Here is a 6,000-nt window from a genome sequence, read left to right as displayed (position 1 = left end):
ACATAGGATGACTCGGGAGATCATGAAGAACAAATGGTGAAAAGTTATCAGCTGACCCCGAGCTCATAGCTCACTTGAGCTGGACTTTTGAGCTAGCTAGAGACCTCATTTCAGCTGGAGAGTTGCACCATCATCACCACCACACAGAGTACTTCAAATATGGTCTAAGTTAATTTTTGTGGATTCGTATCTTTTCGCGAAGAGTTGCCATTCCAAGAGGTGTCTTTTCACAAGGAGCTGGCCAAAGACTCATCTTCATGTAATTCACCTATGACCAGCTCATATTCAGCTCATACACATGGGAAGTAGCTCAAATGATGAAAGGTTACCTTCCACAAATGTGACCTTTCATGACAAGTTGCTGACCATTGAAGACCATGACACCTAGATGCATGTTGGAAGCCAAGTCACACCTAGTTGCTGCCATCTTCATTCCATGGACTTCAAGACATATCTATGGTTGCAACCTCACCAAAGGCTTGCAAGAAGACCCATGTGCGTTCAAGTAGGCTGCCATGTGCATCATTCAAGCATGTGCACTCCATGTGACATCAAATTGGCGCCAAAACACCAAGGGATGCTTCCTATTCGGCCAAAGACTCTTTCCTCTTCATTTTGGCGCCCAAATAACTTCCAAAGGCATTCAAAACATCCTTAGGCCGAACCAACACCTTACCATTCGGCCAAGAGCATGTATCTTCATTAAAATCATGTATTTTCATTTAAAAATCATGTATTTTCAAAGGGGTTTCATCCATAGCCGAACCATCATGTATCTATTCGGCCTAAACCCTTTGAAAAACTATAAATAGGCTAGTGCATTTCATTTGTAATGATCTCATCTCTTATATAAAACATACTCTTGTGAGTTATTTCTCTTCAAAGTTCTTTGTGAACTTTATCGATTAAGCAAGTATAATTCATATACTTGTGGCGTCATTCTTTCCATCTTGATTCCAAAATTCCTAGATTTATATCTAGTGGGTTGAAGACACTATCACCACCCCTCAAGCAAGTTTGTGAAGACCGGGATTGTGCTTCATAGCATAGTTTCCTCTTTGGCGAGTTTGAGATACAACATCACCACCATCTTCATTTCATCATCAACATCATCAACATCCTTTATCAAGACCATCATCAATCCCATAATTCCGCAGCCATCTCTCTTTCATTTCTTTCTATTTCATTTCCTTTATTATATATTCATTTCTTAAGACCATTATTAATATCATTTCTTTCTTATATTATTTTGCAGCCCAAGCTTATTAATTCAAGGACATCAGTACTTGTCAATCCTAGATCGGGACACAATAAGGCTATCTACTCTTTTCACCAAAGCGTGTAGATTTGCCTTACATCAAGAGATAATCAGAGCATAGTTGGATTGACAACAAAAGTGTCATTGGCGTGCAAAGCAAAAAGAAATTCAAAAGAGAAAAAGACTCCTTCAATAAATTGGAGTGCAAAAAGAAGAGAAAAATCAGAAAAGAAGAAAAGAAAAGAAAAGAAAAAGAGAAGTTTAAAAAGATAAAGCAAGCCAAGGAAAGTGCTCTACCATTGCAAAGTACATCAAAGAGGCCTATCTACACTAAGAGAAGATAACCTTATTGTTTCTTGAGAAAGGTTGCAGTAAGTGTTGTTTCTTGAATTGTAAGTCACCTCTTCCTTTTCTATCCTTTCATTTTCCTTGTCTTCAACCATTTTTATCTTTTAATACCTTTAAATCCTTTCTTCTACCTTTACATTTCTTCTATTCTTTCTACCCTAACCTATTTGCAGCCGACGCACACAAGGAAAGAATTAACTTGTTTTAATCTTGAGTAAGTTCTTCAAAGGACTTAACAAGAGAAATTGAGTGGAAAAAGGCTAACTGAGAGAGTGAGATCAGAAGGGGAATTGTTAAAAGCCAAATTATATTCCCGAGAGTAAGCACGAGTGTTGAGTGGAGTCATCTCTTAATTTTCTTTGGAGTGAAGATTGTGGGGCTTTGAGAGTGTGCTAGTAAGGTTTTAATTTTTTTTCTCTTTCTTTCTACTAACAATGTCTTATGATCTTTCATCTTTCCAAACAATGGAGAACGAATAGCAAAGAACAAACACATTTCACACTCGTTGCCATGTAAATGGTAAAGTGTGTCTTGTAGCTATTGACGGAGGAAGTTGTACAAACATTGCAAGTACATACATGGTGAATAAATTGGGGCTTATAACGATTAAACATTCCAGCCCATATGAATTGCAATGGTTGCATGGCAATGAAGAATTGAATGTTACTGAACAAGTATTTGTTCCATTCTCACTTGGAAGTTACAAAGAAGAGATTCTATGTGACGTGGTACATATGAATACGAGTCATTTACTCTTGGGGAGGCCATGGCAATTTGACAAGCATGCTGTTCATGATGTTTTCACAAACCGATACTATTTCTTTCACAATGAAAGGAAAATCATCTTGACTCCACTATATCCTAGTCAAGTAAATGAAGATCAAAACACCTTGAAGAAGAACATTGAAGCAATGAAAGAACAACATAAAGACAATACAACTGAAGAATGTTTGGAGAAAAATTCAGATGAACAAAAGCATTTTTAAGTTGAACAAAATGTTGGAGTTAAAAATGATGAACGTATAGTGGATACAGAAACCGTTGGAGTTGAAAAGAATGAATTTGGAGGAAAAGAGGAGAGTGAAGAACAATTTTTATCTAACCTTACTTCTTCTCCTATTCTCTCTTTTTTTTTGCAGGATAATTCAAGAGACATATCTTTTCAAGGAGATGATTCAAAAATCATGCTTTTGGAAAACCAAAAGATGTGACTTTTGAAGAACCAATAGTCATGACTTTTGGTGATTCACAAAACATGTCTCTTGATATTTCAAAGGTTATGCCATTTGAAGAAGCATCACTTGAAGTGCCAAGAGTTGTGTTCGTTGACATTCCAAGTACATTGCCAATCCAGAAAATAATTCAGCAACCAACTCCCATTAAACATCCACCCTGGTTTGATATTTCCTTTCATCTTGTCAATAGTTTTTCCTTTACATGTTTTGATTTATTTTGCAACAATTTGATTCATATCTATGGTATTATCTTATCACTTGGTGATGGCAAGGTCATTCGAGAATGCCTATGGATGAAACGAAAGATCAAGGATGATTATTCTAACCATGTAATTGCAGATTTTTTCTTTGATTTTTCGAATGTTCCAAGCGACACAACTTGTCAAATTGGGAGGCTAGGGGACGTGACCTTCAAAGAGCCAAGAGATGCGAGGCAAAGGGAGACATTTTATCTTCCAAAGGACGTGTCTTATGAGGATTCTAAGAACACTTCCATTCCAAGAGTTATAACCTTTCATGATTCAATGAATACACCTATTGGAGGACCAAGGAACATGACTTTTGGGGACATGATCGTTCAAAGCAATATATCTTGTGATTCAAAAGACATCACTTTTGGCCATCCAAAAGATTTGAACAGGGAGTATACCTTTAACTTTCTAATGATTAATATTTCCCTTACTTATAAAAGTCTTCTTTCTTTTCAGGACAAGGAGGTCCAAAGTACTTATTCAAGATTCATGACCTTTCATGAGGATCCTTTCATAGATCTTTTCAAAAGGAAATGTCTTGAACAATTTGCTATTGAATGGATATATTTTGAAGTCAAATCAACAACATTTGAATGGAAAGACACTAAGGAGAAGTTACCTTACGATTTGAGGACAAATCGCCTAAAAGAAGGGGAGGAGGATGTGATCATATCTAGCACTAACTTTCTCCATGACACATTCACATCATTAAAGATTCATCATGCTCAATATAAGGGAGTTATACCTTACTTTATATTATATTTACTCATTTATGCACTATATATTATTATGAGCATACATTTGCATATTAGACTATACTTGAATTATAATAGTATGTGCATTCATTCATTATATCCTATGGTTTGTATCATTGATTGATATTCATGTATATAATCTATAGTTATAATATTAATATTCATTCATTATCATATGATGCATGAGTTATTATTATAACCTATAGTTCACATCTTTATAATATGCACATCATTATATTATATGCATTATATAGTTTATATACTTAGTTTATTTATTTATGTTATGCATGTAGGAATATTCGGCCAACACTTGGGAGCTACATTTGAGCTTAACTAAGGATAAGTAGCTAGGAAAACTTACATAGGATGACTCGGGAGATCATGAAGAACAAATGGTGAAAAGTTATCAGCTGACCCCCAAGCTCATAGCTCACTTGAGCTGGACTTTTGAGCTAGCTAGAGACCTCATTTCAGCTGGAGAGTTGCACCATCATCACCACCACACAGAGTACTTCAAATATGGTCTAATTTAATTTTTGTGGATTCGTATCTTTTCGCGAAGAGTTGCCATTCCAAGAGGTGCCTTTTCACAAGGAGCTGGCCAAAGACTCATCTTCATGTAATTCACCTATGACCAGCTCATATTCAGCTCATACACATGGGAAGTAGCTCAAATGATGAAAGGTTACCTTCCACAAATGTGACCTTTCATGACAAGTTGCTGACCATTGAAGACCATGACACCTAGATGCATGTTGGAAGCCAAGTCACGCCTAGTTGCTGCCATCTTCATTCCATGGACTTCAAGACATTATCCTATGGTTGCAACCTCACCAAAGGCTTGCAAGAAGACCCATGTGCGTTCAAGTAGGCTGCCATGTGCATCATTCAAGCATGTGCACTCCATGTGACATCAAATTGGCGCCAAAACACCAAGGGATGCTTCCTATTCGGCCAAAGACTCTTTCCTCTTCATTTTGGCGCCCAAATAACTTCCAAAGGCATTCAAAACATCCTTAGGCCGAACCAACACCTTACCATTCGGCCAAGAGCATGTATCTTCATTAAAATCATGTATTTTCATTTAAAAATCATGTATTTTCAAAGGGGTTTCATCCATAGCCGAACCATCATGTATCTATTCGGCCTAAACCCTTTGAAAAACTATAAATAGGCTAGTGCATTTCATTTGTAATGATCTCATCTCTTATATAAAACATACTCTTGTGAGTTATTTCTCTTCAAAGTTCTTTGTGAACTTTATCGATTAAGCAAGTATAATTCATATACTTGTGGCGTCATTCTTTCCATCTTGATTCCAAAATTCCTAGATTGATATCTAGTGGGTTGAAGACACTATCACCACCCCTCAAGCAAGTTTGTGAAGACCGGGATTGTGCTTCATAGCATAGTTTCCTCTTTGGCGAGTTTGAGATACAATATCACCACCATCCTCATTTCATCATTAACATCATCAACATCCTTCATCAAGACCATCATCAATCCCATAATTCCGCAGCCATCTCTCTTTCATTTCTTTCTATTTCATTTTCTTTATTATATATTCATTTCTTAAGACCATTATTAATATCATTTCTTTCTTATATTATTTTGCAGCCCAAGCTTATTAATTCAAGGACATCAGTACTTGTCAATCCTAGATCGGGACACAATAAGGCTATCTACTCTTTTTACCAAAGCGTGTAGATTTGCCTTACATCAGTTAGGGTTTGATGAGGGAGAATTAGGGATCGAAGGAAGAGAGGGATTTGAAATTGGGGATTTAGGGATTAAAGTAAAAGAAGAGGGAATGAGATATTTACCTTCTGATGTGGAGCAGATTAAACGTTGAAGTCAAGAGGGAGTGGGACGTCCGAGTTGCAGTCCAGCAAGAGAGGAATGAGCCCAAGTTCGGTGGCCCAGGACCTGAGGAGAGAAGAGAATATGAGTTAGTTATAGCTGTTATAGAGTACTGACAGCTGGCACATTTTAAATTACAATTATAGACCTGTAACTAAATAAAACAATGGCTAAGAAGAATTGATTTCTCAAGTAATGAATGAAGTATCTCCTTTCTGTAATCTCTCAATTCTAATTTCTCCTTCTTTTATCCTTTCTATTCCTCTAAAACTATAACAGAACATTTATGGAGA

Source organism: Hibiscus syriacus, unplaced genomic scaffold (genome assembly GCF_006381635.1).
Source record: "Hibiscus syriacus cultivar Baekdansim isolate YM2019G1 unplaced genomic scaffold, ASM638163v2 tig00110009_pilon, whole genome shotgun sequence".
In the NCBI taxonomy this organism is placed as follows: Eukaryota; Viridiplantae; Streptophyta; class Magnoliopsida; order Malvales; family Malvaceae; genus Hibiscus; species Hibiscus syriacus.
Note: the sequence above shows the minus strand (reverse complement) of the source record.